The sequence below is a fragment of the Anomaloglossus baeobatrachus genome, chromosome 4 (assembly GCF_048569485.1).
Source record: "Anomaloglossus baeobatrachus isolate aAnoBae1 chromosome 4, aAnoBae1.hap1, whole genome shotgun sequence".
Lineage (NCBI taxonomy): Eukaryota > Metazoa > Chordata > Amphibia > Anura > Aromobatidae > Anomaloglossus > Anomaloglossus baeobatrachus.
In genome coordinates this window covers 609,425,540-609,441,485 of record NC_134356.1, presented here as the reverse complement: position 1 = coordinate 609,441,485, position 15,946 = coordinate 609,425,540, and the positions used below count along the sequence as shown (strand labels likewise).

The following is a 15,946-nucleotide window of genomic DNA, read 5'->3' as shown; positions in this document are numbered from 1 at the left end:
GGTGAGAATAGAAAATCATTTTTTCTTTGTCGCTCCATTGGGAGACCCAGACAATTGGGTGTATAGCTTCTGCCTCCGGAGGCCACACAAAGTATTACACTTAAAAGTGTAAACCCCTCCCCTCTGCCTATACACCCCCCCGTGCATCACGGGCTCCTCAGTTTTTATGCTTTGTGTTGAAGGAGGCACACATGCACGCAAGCTCCACAATTTAGTCAGCAGCAGCTGCTGACTATATCGGATGGAAGAAAAGAGGGCCCATAACAGGCCCCCGGCATGCTCCCTTCTCACCCCACTCTGGTCGGCGGTGCTGTTAAGGTTGAGGTACCCATTGCGGGTACAAAGGCTGGAGCCACATGCTGTTTTCCTTCCCCATCCCTTAGGGGCTCTGGGTGAAGTGGGATCCTACCGGTCACCAGGCACTGGGACCGTGCTCCCTCCGCAGCCCCTGGGGGAATCTGCTGGACAGGAGACCGGGTATCGTCAGGGACAGGCCCTGCTCCTCTGAGGTACTCTGTGTCCCCTTGGGGACGGCGCATAGAGCGCCTGTCTAATGGACGCTGCAACAGCTGCTGGTTGTGTTTGTGCGCCGGGACTACCGCGCTGACCGTGCTTGTTTGCCGGCCGCGCTTATAACTTTAGTCCCCGGTTTTTGCGGCCTAGTACCGCATATTCCCGCCCCCGGGCCTGCCAGTCAGGGGTAAGGGCGGGACGCTGCACTGGACGTCAGCGCTGAGGCCTGGAGCATACTTAGTATCCTCCTCCCCCCTCACTGAGCACCGTGGGGCACCAGATTCCCGCACTTTCTAAGGCACGCCCACGGCTCCCTCCTCCTCTCAGAACGCTGGCAGCCATTCCTATCAGCACTTCTGACGCTGGAGAACTTTAGAGACGAGCTCCAACAGCTCTGGGAGGCCCAGGCAGGGAATCTGGTGGTCACACAAACGCTGAGGGCGGTCGGTAAGCCGCACCTGTTACTAGGTGCTTGCCCCCCTGGGTGCCGAAGTGTATATTTATATGCTTATTTCTTTGTCGCTCCATTGGGAGACCCAGACCATTGGGTGTATAGGCTATGCCTCCGGAGGCCGCACAAAGTATTACACTAAAAGTGTAAAGCCCCTCCCCTTCTGCCTATACACCCCCCGTGCTCCCACGGGCTCCTCAGTTTTTTGCTTTGTGCGAAGGAGGCAGACATGCACGCACAGCTCCACAGATTGGTCAGCAGCAGCTGCTGACTATGTCGGATGGAAGAAAAGTGGGCCCATATTGGGCTCCCAGCATGCTCCCTTCTCACCCCACTCTTGTCGGCGGTGTTGTTAAGGTTGAGGTATCCATTGCGGGTACGGAGGCTGGAGCCCACATGCTGTTTTCCTTCCCCATCCCCCTCAGGGCTCTGGGTGAAGTGGGATCCTATCGGTCTCCAGGCACAGGAGACCGTGCTTCATCCACAACTCCTGTGGAGCCTGCTGGATAGGAGCCGGGTACCGTTCAGGGACATGGCCCTGCTACTTGGAGGTACTCTGTATCCCTGTGGGGACCGCGCACAGCAACACTACAGCTTTGCTGGGTGTGCTAGTGCACCGGGGACCGCGGCGCTGACCGGGTTAAAATGTGCCATTACACACTCAGCGTTGCTGAGTGTGTTTTATGTATAGGGACTGCCGCGCTGACCGCCGCTGCCGCGGAAACACTGCGGCGCGGCTGGGACTTGTAGTGCGCCGGGGACTTCCGCGCTGGCCGCGCATATACGGCGGCCGCGCTTATTACTCGAGTCCCCGGCTTTTTGCGGCCTAGTTTCCTTTTCCTCCCGCCCTCAGCCCTGACAGGCAGGGGAAGGGCGGGAAGCTGCACAGAACGAGCAGCACTGAGGGCTGGAGCATGCTTTGCATACTCCACCCCTCTCACTGTGCACAGTGCGGCTCCAGTTCCCGCACTTTCTCGGCCACGCCCACGACTCCCTCCTCTCCTCAGGACGCCGGCAGCCATTCCTGTCAGCTCCTCGGACGCAGCAGAGGGGGACAAAGTCTGGGAGACCCAGGCAGGGACTTGGGTGGCCTCACAACCGCTTGAAGCGGGTGGTAAGCAGCACCTGTGGTGCTAGCCCCATTGTGCAGTACTGTAACTATACTGTATATGTTTATGGTATATACTTTACACTGTATGGTGCACAGTTGATTTCTGGCTATATACCCTATTGTGTTGCTCAGGGAAGATAATAGCATGGCGCCCACAAAAGGCAGGGGTGCCAAAACACAGGCTTATTATGCTGCCTGCGCCGCATGTACGACCCCGCTACCGGCAGGTTCCACTGACCCTCATTGTATACAGTGCTCGGGCCCTGTGACACTTACTCAGCCAGAGCCTCTGCTAAGAGGGGCCCAGGGGGAGCCACCTGCTGACAATGTCCAGGTGACGGGGACAGAGTTTGCAAAACTCTCTGAGACTATGGCTAAGATACTAGAAGCCTTGCAGTACAGGCCGGTATCTCAGCACAGGGACTCTGTTGAATCTTTGTTCCCTGGCTCCCCTCAGTTGGACCAACAATGTCCTCCAGGGGTATCTCATAGATCCCAGGCTGAGGGTTCTGACACAGACCCCAGCCCCAGACCGACTAAGCGAGCTCGCTTAGATTTTCCCTCGACATCATCATATTGTTCAGGGTCTCAGCGAGGGGAATCTCGAGTTGATGAAGCGGAGGTAGCTGATCAGGATTTTGATCCTGAGGGCGCTCTCAATCTTAATACTCCAGACGGGGACGCCATAGTGAACGATCTTATTGCATCCATCAATCAAATGCTGGATATTTCTCCCTCAGTCCCTCCAGCAGAGGAGTCGGCTTCTCAGCAGGAGAAATTCCGGTTCAGGTTCCCCAAGCGTACACAGAGTATGTTTCTGGACCACTCTGATTTCAGAGAGGCAGTCCAGAATCACCATGCTTGTCCAGATAAGCGTTTTTCTAAGCGCCTTAAGGATACACGTTATCCCTTTCCACCTGACGTGGTTAAAGGTTGGACTCAGTGTCCCAAAGTGGATCCTCCAATCTCCAGACTGGCAGCTAGATCCATACTTGCAGTGGAAGATGGGGCTTCACTCAAGGATGCCACTGACAGGCAGATGGAGCTCTGGTTGAAATCCATCTATGAAGCGATCGGCGCTTCTTTTGCCCCAGCATTCGCAGCCATATGGGCGCTACAAGCTATCTCAGCAGGTCAAGCGCAAATTGAAGCAGCCACATGCACGTCCGCGCCACAAGTGGCGTCCATTACCACTCAGACCTCGGCATTTGCGTCTTACGCTATTAATGTTGTCCTGGACTCTGCGAGCCGTACGGCGGTGGCAGCCGCCAATTCGGTGGTACTCCGCAGGGCCTTGTGGCTACGGGAATGGAAGGCAGATTCTGCTTCCAAAAAGCGCTTAACCAGTTTGCCAATTTCTGGCGACAGATTGTTTGGCGAGCGTTTGGATGAAATCATCAAACAATCCAAGGGAAAGGATACATCCTTACCCCAGCCCAAACCGAACATACCCCAACAGAGGAGAGGGCAGTCGAGGTTTCGGTCCTTTCGGGGCGCGGGCAGGTCCCAATTCTCCTCGTCCAAAAGGCCTCAGAAAGAGCAAAGGAACTCTGATGCATGGCGGTCTAAGTCACGTCCTAAAAAGACCACCGGAGGGGCAGCTAACAAAGCGGCTTCCTCATGACTTTCGACCTCCTCATCCCGTATCCTCGGTCGGTGGCAGGCTCTCCCGCTTTTGCGACACCTGGCTGCCACGAATAAAAGACCGCTGGGTGAGAGACATTCTGTCTCACGGTTACAAGATAGAGTTCACCTCTCGTCCCCCGACTCGATTCTTCAGGTCATCCCCGCCTCCCGAGCGAGCAGAGGCTCTTCTGCAGGCGCTGCACACTCTGAAGGCAGAAGGAGTGGTGATCCCTGTTCCTCTTCAGCAACAGGGCCACGGTTTTTACTCCAACTTGTTTGTGGTCCCAAAGAAGGACGGGTCTTTCCGCCCTGTCCTGGACCTGAAACTGCTCAACAAACACGTAAAAACCAGGCGGTTCCGGATGGAATCCCTCCGCTCCGTCATCGCCTCAATGTCCCAAGGAAATTTCCTTGCATCGATCGATATCAAAGATGCTTATCTCCACGTACCGATTGCTCCGGAGCACCAGCGCTTCCTGCGCTTCGCCATAGGAAACGAACACCTGCAGTTCGTGGCACTGCCGTTCGGTCTGGCAACAGCCCCACGGGTTTTTACCAAGGTTATGGCTACTGTAGTAGCGGTCCTACACTCTCAGGGTCACTCGGTGATCCCGTACTTGGACGATCTGCTGATCAAGGCACCCTCTCAAGAGGCATGCCAACGCAGCCTCGAAGCTACCCTGGAGACTCTCCAGAGTTTCGGGTGGATCATCAATTTTCCGAAGTCAAATCTGACACCGGCCCAATCGCTGACATATCTTGGCATGGAGTTTCATACCCTCTCAGCGATAGTGAAGCTTCCGCTGATCAAGCAGCAGTCACTACAGAAAGGGGTACAATCTCTCCTTCAAGGCCAGTCACACCCCTTGAGGCGCCTCTTGCACTTCCTGGGGAAGATGGTGGCAGCAATGGATGCAGTCCCTTTCGCGCAGTTTCACCTGCGTCCTCTTCAATGGGACATCCTACGCAAATGGGACAGGAAGCCGACGTCCCTCGACAGGACTGTCTCCCTCTCTCAAGCGACCAAAGCTTCCCTTCGGTGGTGGCTTCTTCCCACTTCATTATCAAAGGGGAAATCCTTCCTACCCCCATCCTGGGAGGTGGTCACGACGGACGCGAGTCTGTCAGGGTGGGGAGCGGTTTTTCTCCACCACAGGGCTCAGGGTACGTGGACCCAACAAGAGTCATCGCTTCAGATCAATGTTCTGGAAATACGGGCAGTGTACCTTGCCCTGAAAGCGTTCCAGCAGTGGCTGGAAGGCAAGCAGATCCGAATTCAGTCGGACAATTCCACAGCGGTGGCATACATCAACCACCAAGGCGGCACACGCAGTCGGCAAGCCTTCCAGGAAGTCCGGCGGATTTTGCTGTGGGTGGAAGCAACGGCCTCCACCATCTCTGCAGTTCACATCCCAGGCGTGGAAAACTGGGAAGCAGATTATCTCAGTCGCCAGGGCATGGACGCAGGGGAATGGTCCCTTCACCCGGACGTGTTTCAGGAGATCTGTTGCCGCTGGGGCATGCCGGACGTCGACCTCATGGCGTCCCGGCACAACAACAAGGTACCGATGTTCATGGCACGGTCTCAAGATCCCAGAGCTCTGGCGGCAGACGCCTTAGTTCAAGATTGGTCGCAGTTTCAGCTCCCTTATGTGTTTCCTCCGCTGGCACTGTTGCCCAGAGTGTTACGCAAGATCAGGGCCGACTGCCGCCGCGCCATCCTCGTCGCTCCAGACTGGCCGAGGAGGTCGTGGTACCCGGATCTGTGGCATCTCACGGTCGGCCAACCGTGGGCACTACCAGACCGACCAGACTTGCTATCCCAAGGGCCGTTTTTCCATCTGAATTCTGCGGCCCTCAACCTGACTGTGTGGCCATTGAGTCCTGGATCCTAGCGTCTTCAGGGTTATCTCAAGACGTCATTGCCACTATGAGACATGCTAGGAAACCAACGTCCGCCAAGATCTACCACAGGACGTGGAAAATTTTCCTGTCGTGGTGCTCTGCTCAGGGTTTTTCTCCCTGGCCTTTTGCCTTGCCCACTTTTCTGTCCTTCCTTCAATCTGGACTGGGAAAGGGTTTGTCGCTCGGCTCCCTTAAGGGACAAGTCTCAGCGCTCTCTGTGTTTTTCCAGAAGCGCCTTGCCAGGCTTCCACAGGTACGCACGTTCCTGCAGGGGGTTTGTCACATCGTTCCTCCTTACAAGCGGCCTTTAGAACCCTGGGATCTGAACAGGGTGTTGAGGGTTCTTCAGAAACCACCATTCGAGCCAATGAGAGATATTTCTCTCTCACGCCTTTCGCAGAAAGTGGTTTTCCTAGTTGCAGTCACTTCTCTTCGGAGAGTGTCTGAGCTAGCAGCGCTGTCATGCAAAGCCCCTTTCTTTATCGCTCCTAATTGGGAGACCCAGACAATTGGGTGTATAGCTACTGCCTCCGGAGGCCACACAAAGCAGTACACTTAAAAGTGTAAGGCCCCTCCTCTTCTGCCTATACACCCCCCGTGGGATCACGGGCTCCCCAGTTTTCATGCTTTGTGCGAAGGAGTTCAGACATCCACGCATAGCTCCACTGTTTAGTCAGCAGCAGCTGCTGACTATGTCGGATGGAAGAAAAGAGGGCCCATACTAGGGCCCCCAGCATGCTCCCTTCTCACCCTACTTTTGTCGGCGGTGTTTGTTAAGGTTGAGGTACCCATTGCGGGTACGGAGGCTGGAGCCCACATGCTGCTTCCTTCCCCATCCCCCTTAGGGCTCTGGGTGAAGTGGGATTTTACCGGTCTCCAGGCACTGAGACCGTGCTCCATCCACAACCGCTGGGGAATCTGCTGGATATGGAGCTGAGTATCGTCAGGGACATGGCCCTGCTACGTCAAGGTACTCTGTGTCCCCGTACAGACCGCGCGCAGACACACTGCAGCATTGCTGGGTGTGTTAGTGCGCCGGGGACAACAGCGCTGCGCGCTTGTGCCACTACTCACTACAGCTCTGCTGAGTGAGTTAATGTATTGGGAACTGCCGCGCCGGCCGCTGCTGTCAGTTTACACTGCGGCGCGGCTGGGACTTGTGGTGCGCCGGGGACTTCCGCGCTGGCCGTGCATATATGACGGCCGCGCTTATTACTCGAGTCCCCGGCTTTTGCGGCCTAGTTTCGCTTCGTTCCCGCCCCCAGGCCTGCCAGTCAGGGGAAGGGCGGGACGCTGTACAGAACATCAGCGCAGGGGGCTGGAGTCTATTTTACATACTCCAGCCCTCACACTGGACACAGTGGGACGCCAGTTTCCCGCACTTTGTCTGAGGCACGCCCACGGTCCGCCCCTCTTCACAGAACGCCTCAGCCATTCCTGTGTGCAGTCTGAGCTGGAGAGGGGAGACAAGTTCTGGGAGACCCAGACACGGGATTCTGGCGACCACACACCCGCGTTTCCGCGGGCGGTAAGCGGCACCTCTGGTGCTGACCCCACTAGTGCCGAAGTGTTCATTTGTATTTTTATGCTTGCAAGCTATACATTGCACTGTACGGTCGCTGGTGATTCTTGGCTATATACCCTCCTAGATTACTCAGAGGAGACAACAGCATGTCATCTGCAAAAAGCAAGGGTGCCAAGGCACAGGCTTTCTATGCTGCTTGTACCGCATGTGAGGCTACTCTACCTGCAGGTTCCACTGACCCCCATTGTGTGCAGTGCTCAGCCCCTGTGGCACTTGCTCGGCCGGGGCCTCTGCTAGAGGTGACCCAGGGAGAACCACCTGTGAATACTGTCCAGGTGACGGGGACGGAGTTTGCAGTTTTTGCGGATAGATTGTCTGTGACTATGACTAAAATTCTAGAAACTTTGCAGTCTAGACCAGTAACTCAGACCATGGGCACTGTTGAATCATTGCTCCCTGGTCCCCCTCAGTTGGAACAGCTCCGGGCTCCGGGGGTGTCCCATGCATCCCAGGGGGAAGGCTCTGACACGGACGACAGTCCCAGACAGCCTAAGCGGGCTCGCTATGAGCGGCCCTCGACTTCATCACACTGGTCAGGGTCCCAGCAGGAGGACTCTCTGTATGATGAGGCGGAGGTAGCTGATCAGGATTCTGATCCTGAGACTGCTCTCAATCTGGATACTCCTGATGGTGACGCCATAGTGAATGATCTTATAGCGTCCATCAATAGAATGTTGGATATTTCTCCCCCAGCTCCTCCAGTGGAGGAGTCAGCTTCACAGCAGGAGAAATTCCATTTCAGGTATCCCAAGCGTAAATTAAGTACTTTTCTGGACCACTCTGACTTTAGAGAGTCAGTCCAGAAACACCACGCTTATCCAGATAAGCGTTTCTCCAAACGGCTTAAGGATACACGTTATCCCTTTCCCCCTGACGTGGTCAAGGGCTGGACCCAGTGTCCCAAGGTGGATCCTCCAATCTCCAGGCTTGCGGCTAGATCCATAGTTGCAGTGGAAGATGGGGCTGCACTTAAAGATGCCACTGACAGACAGATGGAGCTCTGGTTGAAATCCATCTATGAAGCTATCGGCGCGCCGTTTGCTCCAGCATTCGCAGCCGTATGGGCACTCCAAGCTATTTCAGCTGGTCTTACACAGATTGACACGGTCACACGTACATCTGTTCCGCAGGTGGCATCCTTAACCTCTCAAATGTCTGCATTTGCGTCTTACGCGATTAATGCTGTCCTGGACTCTACGGGCCGTACGGCAGTGGCGTCCGCCAACTCCGTGGTTTTACGCAGAGCCTTGTGGTTAAGGGAATGGAAGGCAGATTCTGCTTCCAAAAAGTGCTTAACCAGTTTGCCATTTTCTGGTGACCGACTGTTTGGTGAGCGTTTGGATGAAATCATTAAACAGTCCAAGGGTAAGGATTCATCCTTACCTCAGCCCAGACAAAACAAACCCCAACAGAGGAGGGGACAGTCGGGGTTTCGGTCCTTTCGAGGCTCGGGCAGGTCCCGATTCTCCTCGTCCAAAAGGACTCAAAAGGATCAGAGGAGCTCAGATTCTTGGCGGGCTCAGTCACGCCCAAAAAAGACAGCCGGAAGACCCGCTACCAAGGCGGCTTCCTCATGACTTTCGGCCTCCTCTCTCCGCATCCTCGGTCGGTGGCAGGCTCTCCCGCTTTGGCGACATTTGGCTGCCACAGGTCAAAGACCGTTGGGTGAGAGACATTCTGTCTCACGGGTACAGGATAGAGTTCAGTTCTCGTCCTCTAACTCGATTCTTCAGAACTTCTCCACCTCCCGACCGAGCCGATGCTCTTCTGCAAGCGGTGTGCACTCTAAAGGCAGAAGGAGTGGTGACCCCTGTTCCTCTTCAGGAGCAAGGTCACGGTTTTTACTCCAATTTGTTTGTGGTGCCAAAAAAGGACGGGTCTTTCCGTCCCGTTCTGGATCTAAAACTGCTCAACAAGCACGTGAAAACCAGGCGGTTCCGGATGGAATCCCTCCGCTCCGTCATCGCCTCAATGTCTCAAGGAGATTTCCTAGCATCAATAGACATCAAGGATGCTTATCTCCACTTGCCGATTGCTCCAGAGCATCAGCGTTTTCTACGCTTCGTTATAGGAGACGAACACCTTCAGTTCGTAGCTCTGCCTTTCGGGCTGGCGACAGCCCCACGGGTCTTCACCAAGGTCATGGCAGCAGTAGTAGCAGTCCTGCACTCTCAAGGTCACTCTGTGATCCCGTATTTGGACGATCTACTGGTCAAGGCACCCTCTCAAGAGGCATGCCAACACAGCCTGAACGTTGTGCTGGAGACTCTCCAGAGTTTCGGGTGGATCATCAACTTTTCAAAGTCAAATCTGACCCCGACCCAATCGCTAACATATCTTGGCATGGAGTTTCATACTCTCTCAGCGATAGTGAAGCTTCCGCTGGACAAACAGCGTTCACTACAGACAGGGGTGCAATCTCTCCTTCAAGGCCAGTCACACCCCTTGAGACGCCTCATGCACTTCCTAGGGAAGATGGTAGCAACAATGGAGGCAGTCCCTTTCGCGCAGTTTCATCTGCGTCCACTACAATGGGACATTCTCCGCCAATGGGACGGGAAGTCGACGTCCCTCGACAGGAACGTCTCTTTCTCAGGCGGCCAAGGAATCTCTTCGGTGGTGGCTTCTTCCCACCTCATTGTCAAAAGGAAGGTCCTTTCTACCTCCATCCTGGGCAGTGGTTACGACAGACGCGAGTCTTTCAGGGTGGGGAGCAGTTTTTCTCCACCACAGGGCTCAAGGTACGTGGACTCAGCAAGAGTCCACCCTTCAGATCAATGTTCTGGAAATCAGAGCAGTGCATCTTGCCCTACTAGCCTTCCAGCAGTGGCTGGAAGGCAAGCAAATCCGAATTCAGTCGGACAACTCCACAGCGGTGGCATACATCAACCACCAAGGAGGAACACGCAGTCTGCAAGCCTTCCAGGAAGTCCAGCGGATTCTTACGTGGGTGGAAGACATGACATCCACCATATCCGCAGTTCACATCCCAGGCGTGGAAAACTGGGAAGCAGACTTCCTCAGTCGCCAGGGTATGGACGCAGGGGAATGGTCTCTTCACCCGGACGTGTTTCAGGAGATCTGTCACCGCTGGGGGATGCCGGACGTCGACCTAATGGCGTCCCGGCACAACAACAAGGTCCCGGCTTTCATGGCACGCTCTCACGATCACCGAGCTCTGGCGGCGGACGCCTTAGTTCAAGATTGGTCGCAGTTCCGGCTACCTTATGTGTTCCCACCTCTGGCACTGTTGCCCAGAGTGCTGCGCAAGATCAGGTCCGACTGCCGCCGCGCCATCCTCGTCGCTCCAGACTGGCCGAGGAGGTCGTGGTACCCGGATCTCTGGCACCTCACGGTAGGCCAACCGTGGGCACTTCCAGACCGACCAGACTTGTTGTCCCAAGGGCCGTTTTTCCATCAGAATTCTGCGGCCCTGAACCTGACTGTGTGGCCATTGAGTCCTGGATCCTAGCGTCTTCAGGATTATCTCAAGAGGTCATTGCCACCATGAGACAGGCTAGAAAACCATCTTCCGCCAAGATCTACCACAGGACGTGGAAGATTTTCTTATCTTGTTGCTCTGCTCAGGGAGTCTCTCCCTGGCCATTTGCATTGCCTACTCTTCTTTCATTCCTGCAATCCGGTTTGGAAAAAGGTTTGTCGCTAGGCTCTCTTAAAGGACAGGTCTCAGCGCTGTCTGTATTTTTTCAGAAACGCCTAGCACGACTTCCTCAGGTACGCACGTTCCTGCAAGGGGTTTGTCATATCGTCCCTCCTTACAAGCGGCCGTTAGAGCCCTGGGATCTGAACAAGGTTCTAATTGCTCTCCAGAAGCCGCCTTTCGAGCCTATGAGGGATGTTTCCCTTTCTCGCTTGTCACAGAAAGTGGTTTTTCTAGTAGCGGTCACGTCTCTTCGGAGAGTGTCCGAGCTAGCAGCGCTGTCATGCAAATCTCCCTTCCTGGTGTTCCACCAGGATAAGGTGGTTCTGCGCCCAATTCCAGAGTTTCTCCCTAAGGTGGTATCCCCCTTTCATCTCAATCAGGATATCGTCTTGCCTTCTTTGTGTCCTCATCCAGTTCATCAATGTGAAAAGGATTTGCATTTGTTGGATCTGGTGAGAGCACTCAGAATCTACATTTCCCGCACGGCGCCTCTGCGCCGCTCGGATGCACTCTTTGTCCTTGTCGCTGGTCAGCGTAAAGGGTCGCAAGCTTCCAAATCCACCCTGGCTCGGTGGATCAAGGAACCAATTCTTGAAGCCTACCGGTCTGCTGGGGTTCCGGTTCCCTCAGGGCTGAAGGCCCATTCTACCAGAGCCGTGGGTGCGTCCTGGGCATTACGGCACCAGGCTACGGCTCAGCAGGTGTGCCAGGCGGCTACCTGGTCGAGTCTGCACACTTTTACCAAGCATTATCAGGTGCATACCTACGCTTCGGCGGACGCCAGCCTAGGTAGACAAGTCCTTCAGGCGGCGGTTGCCCACCTTGTAGGAAAGGGCTGTTTTTACGGCCCTATCATGAGGTGTTATTTTACCCACCCAGGGACTGCTTTTGGACGTCCCAATTGTCTGGGTCTCCCAATTAGGAGCGATAAAGAAGAAGGGAATTTTGTTTACTTACCGTAAATTCCTTTTCTTCTAGCTCCAATTGGGAGACCCAGCACCCGTCCTGTTTTCTTAAAGATTTTTGTTTTTTCGGGTACACATGTTGTTTCATGTTGAATGGTTTCAGTTCTCCGATGTTTCGTCGGATCGAATTTGTTTTTTAAACCAGTTATTGGCTTTCCTCCTTCTTGCTTTTGCACTAAAACTGAGGAGCCCGTGATCCCACGGGGGGTGTATAGGCAGAAGGGGAGGGGCCTTACACTTTTAAGTGTACTGCTTTGTGTGGCCTCCGGAGGCAGTAGCTATTCATTCAATTGTCTGGGTCTCCCAATTGGAGCTAGAAGAAAAGGAATTTACGGTAAGTAAACAAAATTCCCTTCTTCCTGGCGTTTCACCAGGACAAGGTGGTTCTACGTCCGGTTCCGGAATTCCTCTCTAAGGTGGTATCCCCCTTTCATCTCAATCAGGATATCTCCTTACCTTCTTTTTGTCCTCATCCAGTTCACCAATGTGAAAAGGATTTGCACTTGTTAGATCTGGTGAGAGCACTCAGACTCTACATTTCTCGTACGGCGCCCTTGCGCCGCTCGGATGCACTCTTTGTCCTTGTCGCTGGCCAGCGTAAAGGGTCACAGGCTTCCAAATCAACCCTGGCTCGGTGGATCAAGGAACCAATTCTCGAAGCTTACCGTTCTGCTGGGCTTCCGGTTCCCTCAGGGCTGAAGGCCCATTCTACCAGAGCCGTGGGTGCGTCCTGGGCTTTGAGGCACCAGGCTACGGCTCAGCAGGTGTGTCAGGCGGCTACCTGGTCGAGCCTGCACACTTTCACGAAACACTATCAGGTGCATACCTATGCTTCGGCGGATGCCAGCCTAGGTAGACGAGTCCTTCAGGCGGCGGTTGCCCACCTGTAGGAAGGGGCCGTTTTACGGCTCTATTACGAGGTATTATTTTACCCACCCAGGGACTGCTTTTGGACGTCCCAATGGTCTGGGTCTCCCAATGGAGCGACAAAGAAGAAGGGAATTTTGTTTACTTACCGTAAATTCCTTTTCTTTGTCGCTCCATTGGGAGACCCAGACAATTGGGTGTATAGCACTGCCTCCGGAGGCCACACAAAGCATTACACTAAAAAGTGTAAGGCCCCTCCCCTTCTGGCTATACACCCCCAGTGGGATCACTGGCTCACCAGTTTTGTGCTTTGTGCGAAGGAGGTCAGACATCCACGCATAGCTCCACTGTTTAGTCAGCAGTAGCTGCTGACTATATCGGATGGAAGAAAAGAGAGCCCATACTAAAGGGCCCCCAGCATGCTCCCTTCTCACCCCACTCTTGTCGGGTGTTTGTTAAGGTTGAGGTACCCATTGCGGGTACGGAGGCTGGAGCCCACATGCTGTTTTCCTTCCCCATCCCCCTGAGGGCTCTGGTGAAGTGGGATCTTACCGGCCTCCAGGCACTGAGGCCGTGCTCCATCCACAGCTCCTGGGAATCTGCTGGACATGGAGCGGAGTATCCTCAGGGACATGGCCCTGCTACGTTAAGGTACTCTGTGTCCCTGTGGGGACCGCGCAGACACACGGCAGCATTGCTGGGTGTGTTAGTGCGCCAGGGACGGCGGCGCTGGCCGCACTAGTGCCATCGCACACTACAGCTTGCTGGGTGTGTTAGTGTATTAGGGGACTACCGCGCTAACCGCCGTTGCCATTTTTATTTCGGGCGCGGCTGGGACTTGTGGTGCGCCGGGGACTTCCGCGCCGACCAAGGCTTATATGCCGGCCGCGCTTATCAACTCGAGTCCCCGGCTTGCGCGGCCTAGTCTCACTTCGTTTCCGCCCACAGACCTGCCAGTCAGGGTAGGGGCGTGACGCTGCACAGCACGGCAGCGCTGAGAGCTGGAGTATGCTTTGCATACTCCACCCCTCTCACTGTGTGCACTGTGAAACCGGCACCGCTGAGAGCTGGAGTATGCTTTGCATACTCCACCCCTCTCACTGTGTACGCTGTGAAGCCGGATTCCCGCATTTTCTCAGGCACGCCCACGGCTTCCTCCTCTACACAGGACGCCGGCAGCCATTCTTGTCAGTGTTTTCTGTTGCGACAGAAGAGACAAGTTTAGGAATCCCTGGCAGGGATTCGGATAGTCACACAACCGCGGTGACCAGGCGTTAAACAGCACCTGTGGGGCTGACTCCACTAGTGCCGAGGTGCACATATACATATATGCTTATTCACTATGCATTGCACTGTTTGGTGGCATTTTTGTATATACCCTCCTTGATTGTGCGGAGGACATAACAGCATATTGTCTGTGTAAAACAGAGGTGCAGAAGCACATGTTTTCTATGCAGCCGGTACAGCATGTACGGCTATATAGCCGGCAGTGTACATAGACCCCCATTGTATACTACGGAGTCTCTGCTAACCGTCCAGGACATGGGGACGGAGCCTGCAGTATTTACTGACAGATTTTCTGAGACTATGGCTATGAGACTAGAAGCCTTGCAGTCCAGACAAGTCTCTCAAACCCATGGCCACTGTTCATCATTATCCATGGTCCCCCTCAGTGGGAACAATTTTGAGCTAACCGAGGGGTCATGTGCTTCCCAGAGTGATCTGACACGGACGACAGTCCCAGATAGTCTGAGAGGCTCACTATGAGCGGCCATCGACTTCATCACACTAGTCAGGGTCCCAGCAAGCGGACTCTGTGTGATGTGGCGGAGGTAGCTGCTCAAGATCTAATCCTGAGACCGCTCTCAATCTGGATACACCTGATGGTGACGCCATAGTCAATAATCTCATAGCGTCCATCAATAGAATGTTAGTTATTTCTCCCCCAGCTCCTCCAGTGGAGGAGTCAGCTTCATAGCAGGAGAAATTTCATTCACGTATCCCAAGCGTAAATTAAATACTTTCCTTGACCACCCTGACTTTACACAGGCAGTCCAGGAACACCACGCTTATTCAGTTAAGCGCTTCTCCAAACGGCTGAGGATACACGTTATCCCTACCCCCTGACGTGGGCAATGGCTGGACCCAGTGTCCCAAGGGGCATCCTCCAATCTCCAGCTTGCAGCTAGATCCATAGTTGCAGTGGAAGATGGGGCTGCACTTAAAGATGCCACTGACAGACAGAGGGATCTCTGGTCGAAATCCATCTATGAGGCTATCGGCGCGCTGTTAGCTCCAGCATTCGCAGCCGTAGAGGCACTCCAAGCTACTTCAGCTTGTCTTACACAGATGGACACGGTCACACGTACATCTGTTCCACAAATGTCATCCTTAACCGCCCAAATGTCTGCATTTGCGTCTTATGCGATTAATGCTGTCCTGGACTCTACGACCCGTACGGCAGTGGCGTCCGCTCACTCCGTGGTTTTACGCAGGGCCTGGGTGTTAACTGAATGGAAGGCAGATTCTGCTTCCAAAAAAGGGCTTAACCAGTTTGCCTTGTTCTGCTGACCGACTGTTTAGTGTGCGTGAGATGTAATCATTAAACAGTTCAAGAGTAAGGATTCTTCCTTACCTCAGCCCAGACAAAACAAACCCCAACATACCAAGAGACAGTCGGGGTTTTCGGTCTTTTCAAGGCTCGGGCAGGTCCCATTTCTCCTCGTCCAAAGAGGACTCAAAAGGATCAGAGGAGCTGAGTTTCTTGGCGGGCTCAGTCACGCCCAAAAAAGACAGCCTGAAAACCCACTTCCAAGAGGCTTCCTCATGACTTGCGGCCTCCTCTCTCCGCATCCTCGGTCGGTAGCAGGCTCTCCCGCCTTGGCGATATTTCGCTGTCACAGGTCAAAGACCGTTGGGTGAGAGACATTCTGTCTCACGGGTACAGGATAGAGTTCAGTTCTCGTCCTCCAACTCAATTCTTCGGAACTTCTCCACCTCCCGACCGAGCCGATGCTCTTCTGCAGGCGGTGGGCACTCTAAAGGCACAACGAGTGGTGACCCCCGTTCCTCTTCAGGAACAAGGTCACGGTTTTACTCCGAATTATTTGCGATGCCAAGAAAGGACGAGTATTTCCGTCCCGTTCTGGATCTAACACGGCTCAACCAGCTCGTGAACACCAGGCGGTTCCGGATGTAATCCCTCCGCTCCGTCATCGCCTCAATGTTTCAAGGAAATTTCCTAACATCGATACACGTC

At 54.3% G+C, this 15,946-nt stretch overlaps 1 protein-coding gene across 1 annotated transcript in view; it reads left to right on the top strand.

Moving 5' to 3' along the window:
- SNRNP200 (small nuclear ribonucleoprotein U5 subunit 200) overlaps nt 1–15,946 on the top strand; it is a 279,023-nt gene that overhangs the window by 69,597 nt on the left and 193,480 nt on the right. The window lies entirely within an intron of this gene.